The following is a 7,730-nucleotide window of genomic DNA, read 5'->3' as shown; positions in this document are numbered from 1 at the left end:
ACACACACACACACACACACACACACACACACACACACACACACACACACACACACACACACACACGTGTTAGATTTCAGGCTCGCCCTCCAGAGGCTGTCAGACTGCTCATTAAAAGATTTCATTAGGTTTCAATCAGGCTATAAGTAGGTCAGCTACACTATTACAGAGTGAACATTTGAAATGGCTGCAGGAGATGATATAATCAATGAATCAGTGTGCATATGAATGATTTTAATGAAATATGGCTATGAGAGATTGAACGTAACAACATTAAATGGAATTACTGTTGAAGTTTTTCTCTCTTCTGTCAAAAGTTTAATTTTGGGGTTGTCCTCAGTGACTTTTCTCAGCAGCTTCAGAGATGACACCAAGACCAAATCCACAACTGGGAGAACGTGACTGCCAGCTGCCTTTGGAAGCCCTTCCCTTTTTCTTTGCACATGGTTGTATTATACATTTTACTGTGTTATTGTAAATTATAATGCAAGGCAATACTTTCCATTCCATTCCATAAAATACCACAGATTTCCAAACATAAAACAGAGACATTAAAGAAACATGGTTCTAAAACTTAATTTCCTCACATGCAGAAGAAGAAAATGATCAATATCAATGCCAGATATGTGTAATATGTAATCATATTAATTTCTCGAACAAGCAAAATCCCAAAGCCCATTAGAATAAAGCTTCACAGATGCCAAACCCCATGAGCAAAACAGCATAATTTTAAGGAGTGATAAGGGAATTTCCATACATGCCTCCACACAAACAAAAAGGGCTTCGATAAATAAATACTGAACACCACAAAATAAAAATTGATGAAACACTACTAGGAAAAACTAAAGGAATTCATGACAAACTGTCTAGCTTCTCTGGCAACAACAACAAACTCTAGGAATCTCATTTCACATTTTTATTGCTTCCAAAGCCAAACTTTTATGATTTCAGTGTAGCATAAAAAAGAAGTGAATATATTGCCGTGTTTTGACTGTGTACTCTGGTCTTATGGATCCAAATGTAGACACAAGCCACCAAGCAAAACTAAACTGGTTTGTTGAAAAAAAAGTTAAAGAAGCTTTAAGATCAAACAACAAACCAACTTCCTACCTTCCTACAGTCATGTTGTAGTGAACCAGAACACATTCAAATCCACAGCGCTAAAAATGCATTCTGTGTCAGCTTTTATTGTTGTTATCCCACTACACAATGGATAATTTGTCTTTTCAGACATCAAATATATCTTATATAATTAGGAAACTTAGTCAGCATTAGTTTTTTTCTTAAAGTGACTGTAAGTAACTTTCAGTTTGTGTCGATTCCAGCCGCTTTGTTATGTTTTTACCACACCTGCTGTCGTAAAAGTCTTTTCTTTACTGTGCTGTAATACCCCCCGTACGTTACCAGAGACTACTGTCTACTTATATTACTGACTTAACGTTCTCAGGAGATCACATAGTTTTGCTCAGACAGATAATTCATTTACAATAAGAGAAGATGTTTTCAAGTGTAGCCAACTTTGGCTGTATCGTGAGCTAAACCGAGTATAACTATCACTATGTCACGAGCCAAAGAATTAAGAGAGTGCTGAAGCAACCAATGTAATAATTACTTAGATTAAAATAGCACATTACATAACACCCACGATGCTTTACACAAGAACAGGGGGACAAAAAGTAAAGAGTAGGCCAACACAAACACGGACTGAAAGGAAGAAAACTTCTGCGCTAAATAAAGGTTAATGTTGGCTACTGACGCACAACCACATTGCACATTGTAAAGTTATTGTATTATATGAAATAAACATAACAATCCATGAGGGCCAATTTGGGGACAGTATGAAACACTTACAATACCGTAATTGACTTCATCTTCAACTGAGTGTCTTGGATTTTTGACCGTAGTCTTTCACTTCCCCTTTTAGCTTTTAGTTAGTTTTGTTTCATTTCCTTCTTTCCTGTGATGCCTGTGATTTCCTGCCCAGCCATAACTACAGCAGATAACCTCGGAAATAAAATAAAAATGCAATAAGGCCTATAGAAAGAAAACTCCGGCTGACTTTTACCTAGCTGGATACTCACTAACACAGGGTTTTCCAGTGTTACGCCAAAAATCTGTGACCCTGGCATCTACCTGCCGTACATTTAGTGAAAAAAAGTCCAGTATCAGCCTGATATATCTTTCTAACCTTACAGTAGCACACATAACTGCATGATAACACCAGTGCAATAAACAATAGAAACAATAGTTTAGTATAATATAAAGTGTACGTAAACACAAGGCCAGAAAGGCTATTTGGAATTGAAGAAGCAGCAACTGCCTAGACAGGCTATTTTTACTATCGCTCTTGCTATTTGATTACAAGGACCAAAGGGTAGGATGCCGGATGAGCATCGCTCCAAACAAAGAAAAAAGATCACAATATCCCACCAATCTGAAAATAACTCTAAAAATGCCACAGGGCGTACATATTACCACTGAATGAATTTCTGTTCACTCCCATCACTTAAAGAATAAATAAATACAGATAGAAACAACATTTTAAAAACAACAACAATATTCTACAAAACAGCTCCAGCACCAAATGCCTGGAGGGCCTGAATATTAATGCCCAAGCCATTTGCTGCTATTTGGGCATGTAGTGGCAGAAAAAAAGAGCAAGCACATATAGAGACGAGCGCACATAAATAACCCACAGGGACGCCCAGTAGAAACTCTGAGGTAATGCAAGGTGACAGTATTTGGAATGGGAAAACACGGCTAAACAGGGTTATTGCAGATATACCGAGAGGAGGAGAAAAGAAGAGGATGGGAGAAAGATGATAATCAAACGGGGAAGAATGAGTAGAAAAAACAGGAGGAGAGGAGGTGTAAAGGAGATAGGAGAAGAGGAAAGGGGAGAGGAAAAGTGGACCACAAGGGGGGAAAATGAGGATGAGTAAAAATAAAAGGTGAGAAAATGAGAATATGAGGAAGAAAAGAAGAAGGGAGAAAGCAGGAAGCGAGTAAAGGACACAATAGGGAGGTAAAGGAGAGGATGAAAAGGCAAAGAGGACCGCAGTAAATTAAATAACATTTAGGAGGAAGATGAGAGGTAACAAAAAGAGGGAAAAAAGAGAAGAGGTGTGGCAGGGGAGGAAAAAGAAAAAAGAGCAAGAGCAAAGCAAAGGAGAGTAAAGGAAAGCAAGGAAAGCAAGATTGTAGATAGATGAAAGGAACAAAAATGAATGAGAAAATGTAGAGAGGAAAGGTGATAACCTTCATGTATACATTTTCCCCTGTCTGTTGCCATAACAACTAGAAGACACATATTGTCTCTATATGTCACCGTGATGCAGATGACTGTGTGCGTGTATCGGTGGTAAGAGTTTAATCACATGTTTAAGCTGTTTTTTATCAGCAAGATCAATCTACAGAAGAACCTGTGTGTGTGTGTGTGTGTGTGTGTGTGTTTGTGGATATGTGTTTATGTATGCAAGATGTGGATTAGTATTGCAATGAGTGAGACGTTATCGATGGATCAAGTGAGAAACAAATCAACACAGAGAGATTAGAACCAGACAATCAACAACTGCTTTAATATGAGTCTGTAAACATTTACGCAGTCACGAACACGCAAGTAAGTTTAACATCCCGTGTTTTGGTGGCATTTCACTGGCATTTACGGCCACTGTAAATGGTGAAAGGCTTTTCAACCGAGGTGACAGCTGCATTTTGATGCAGCACCTTTGACCTTCTCTGTCTCACATCTGACATGAAACATTGAGTCAAATGTCAAACGCCCTGGTAACACTTGTCAGTCTGATGCGATCTGAGCATTCAGAGCTCTCTGATGTGATGGGAAAGCGGACTGCAGGGCCCAGCAGTCCTTGGGGTGAAGGATTATTCACACTAGTTTACTATGATCCACAGATCAGAGGTGATGTGGATTCAACTGCAGCATCTTCGGGCTACCTAAAGGTTAGACATTATGTATTTCAACATCAAAATTTACATCAAAATTAAGCACTTGCTAAATCATGCAAAATTCATCAAGGGCTGCATTAAGGATAGCCTGGAAATCTAGATCCAAATCCGGAAGGATTACAGGTCTGGCTTCAAGTAACATAAGACGCCCATCTTGAGGGGCGACACCAAGAGTGCATTTGAAAACCTCACTGCACGCAATTGGATAACGCTGACCAATCACAACAACACAAGCTAAGCTAACTGGTAAATTAAACGGTCGTCATCTGTTTAGCTCGCCTCTGGCCCGCCTACATCAGATACACTGATGGGATTGGTGCAGCTAAATACCAAGGGTATAGTTAATTTCCAGGGTACACTAAGGAACGTTGGGAAGAGAAAACAAAGAGTTAAAGCATTGCTTAGCAGAGCGTGTAGCTATCACTAGATGGCAGCACAAGTGGCAGCCCCGGTCTAGTTACTCTTTCAGGTAATGTGATATTAAAATGGACATACTTATACCTCATTTATGCAAAGCATCCACCAAAAATTAGAGATGGATTGATTACTATTATTTGAACCACCTTGGTCTTAACTACGTCAGCAATGTGCTCTGTGGAAGTAGCCTCTACTGGGTAAATCTGTGATTATGGGGATAAAGTCACTCTGAAATAAGCCACAGTCAATCCGGTCACATATAAAGTGACAGGAAGAAAGCAGCTTTAGAGATTTTAACACATCTAATCACACAGACAGCGTAAAGTACTGTTGCAGTGTTTAACAGATCCCTGATCAGTTTGAATGCTGAATAATGGGTGTGAGTGAAAGCATTGATCTGTATGGGTGAGGGAGGGAGTCCATACAGAGAAAAACTTTTGTCTCCCTTGCTGTCCATTAAGGCGAGCCATCCCTGTGTTCATGAATGTGCATGCATCATTACTGTAGCTACATAGCTAACCTGTTATTTTTGTGACTGAACTGCTAAAGTGCAGTTATTCTACAGGTGTTTTCGGCGGTTATCAAACAGCTTCACTTGCTTTACCACCACCTTCTGGACTGGAGCAAGGCTGACCCTGACTTTTTATGTGGCCTGGACCAAGATCGCTTGCAGTAGTCAGATTTCTGACGTATCTAACGTATAGACTCACTTGCCATTGAGTTACCTCATCTGGCGATAGTGACTCAACTGACATAAAAAAAAAGAAAAGAAAAGTTATTACTTTCAGTAAACTGTTATCCATCCCCATTCTTAGTGTTTGTCTTTCACTACCTTTTTATGCTAACTGAGCGTTGGACCTCTCTTTACTTTACACTACAACTCATGTAGGCTCGCATTGCCAGACCTTCCTCCCCAGTGCCGTACAAGAGGGTCTGGGTAGTCAACACAACATTTCGAGATGGGAGAAAAACTCCTTGGTTTTTTGGCATTTCTTTAAACCAATCACAATCGCCTTGAGCGGCACTAAGCACGGTGCCTCTGCAAAATAGCCTCTTGAAGTAACTTGTTTTCGAACGTGTGTATGTTCAAAAGTTGTTTTAGTTGTGCAACAGAAAACTCAGATTGGACAGACAGTCTCACTAGCTGTCTGGATTTACCCTGCAGAGATCTAAGAAAAGGTTAAACTTAGTCCTCATAAAATCGACCGGAGTTCAAAATGTCTACACAAAGAAAGCACAGTGTAATGGATTTCTGGTCTAAATGAGTGAAATCCGGCAGAATTTCTGTCAGCAATGGAGCAATCCAGGAAGTAGAACGGTGCGAATAAAGACTACAACTCCTGCTACTGTAACACAGGGCAAGAGTAGAGCAGGAGAATTAGTGTTTGTCAAAGTGCTGAAATCAACCCCAAAGAAATTCAGCATTCATTTTACAAGAGGCATCGCATGTCCTACTTACAGAGACTTTTTGAAAAGAAATAAAAATCAAATTCTAAATGTCACCTGATTGACTGTAAATGCCAGAAAAGATATACATGGCACTGTAAAACTCCACAGAATGTCACTATGTGAGTTATGGCACCTCAAATGATTCCAGAGCAGCTTTTTACTGAGAGGGACAATTGACATTTTGCATTTCCCTCCTTCTATTTCTTCACATCTGGGGGGAAATAAGTCTCTTCACTGGCTGGTTTGCCTTGTTTAGCATTACTCACTGAAAACAATGGGTACTGATAGCCACATGCTATATGATTAATGAGACCTTTAAATGATCATAAAATAATATTCCCCTAAAGGGATACCTTGACATTTTTAGTTTATTCTGTTGTTTTTCTGCATCACACACTTCAAGTTGCTGTATTTGTCCTTCACTCACCAACATTCCTGTTTTATCACCCATGGAATTTGTGAATGCTTCTTGATAGTATCATATTGAAATTATTAATTCCAATAATGGTTTTGAGGCCTAGTCCAGGCATAGACAGGTATTTAAAAAAAGATGGTTTCCATTTGTTCATTCTCACAATAAAATACCATCCACACATGTACTGCAAAATGAAAAGTCTCCTTTCACATGAAAATTCGAAACAAACAAACAATTGAAGCTTTCAAGAACATGCCAGGCCAACAGGCGGTAATTTAACCTTAGTCCGCAAATGAGAAGAAGGCGTTGACAAAATTCTAGGAAATTACTGTGCCAGGATGCTGTTTGCTGGTAAATAGTTGCAGCAGGTGGGCTAACTCAGCAGGTAACTCCCTGTAAAATTGCCGAAATTTGTCGTTTTAACACTTCTACTTGAAATACAAAGTGTTAACTATAGCGCTTTAAAAGTCCTGATTGGTGTCTGTTTGAACTTTGGCAAGTGGATCTGATTGTATAGAAGTCCATGAGAAAATGACCATCCTTCTCACTTCACGTATAGTAAAGATTTTCGTAATGAGTTTATGGTCCCAACTGCGGTTTTAAGTCTACTTCAATACAGCAAGATGGTCATGTACATAATAGTCCTGTTTAGAGTAAAAGCTGTCAAACCGATCCGGTACTGAGCAGGGTACACTTTAGGGCATGGCTACCTTGTGATTGACAAGTCAATACCACTGCAGTTTCCTCAGGTTCTCACTCACATCCATCCTTTTATCTAAATAGACTTCTGTCTTCTAGCATGCGTACAAATAAAGATAACATACATACACACACACATATATGTTTGTGTGTGTGTCTATGTGTGTGTGTGCGTGTGTGCTTGCGCGAGCGTGTGTTTCTGTGTTTTTACCAATCATTTTTGTTTGTTATATTATTTGTGTCATTAAAAAAGCTTAAAAAAAAAGGTAGGTTGATACATGACTCTAAGAAAAAAAACTTGTGTGGGTTGAGCATTGGTGAGCAGTGCATTTAATGTTAGGAGCAGTGTTTGTATATAAGGAATTTATGATTTAGGCCATTAGACACATTTTGACATGTCACAGTAGGCAAAGCACGGGTGTAAATATGACAAGAAATGATGATTGAAAACAGTGAAAGGGCCTGTTTGGTAAAGGATTATAGCATCAAGGAAATGGACAAAATACAATAACGATGCTTACAAACCTATTGATAGTAAGAATATATTGATTGTTTGTAATTCTAACCAAATGTCCAAGGTGATCAGTTAAGGTGAAAACAGTGCACAGATTATAATAGCCTGTTTACCTGCCTCTGCTGATAAATGCTGAATTCATTTGGTCCTGTACCATGTTTATCATGTCATGGAGACCATAGTTAAGCTGCTCATGTAATCTCATTACTCTCATTAATGTTTTATGAGGTAATTTCTGTAATACGTTGGAGCAAGACAGAGGTTTATAAA

The sequence above is a fragment of the Etheostoma cragini genome, chromosome 20 (assembly GCF_013103735.1).
Source record: "Etheostoma cragini isolate CJK2018 chromosome 20, CSU_Ecrag_1.0, whole genome shotgun sequence".
Taxonomy (NCBI): Eukaryota; Metazoa; Chordata; class Actinopteri; order Perciformes; family Percidae; genus Etheostoma; species Etheostoma cragini.
The sequence above is the reverse complement of the archived record's forward strand: the minus strand, read 5'-3'. Positions refer to the sequence as shown.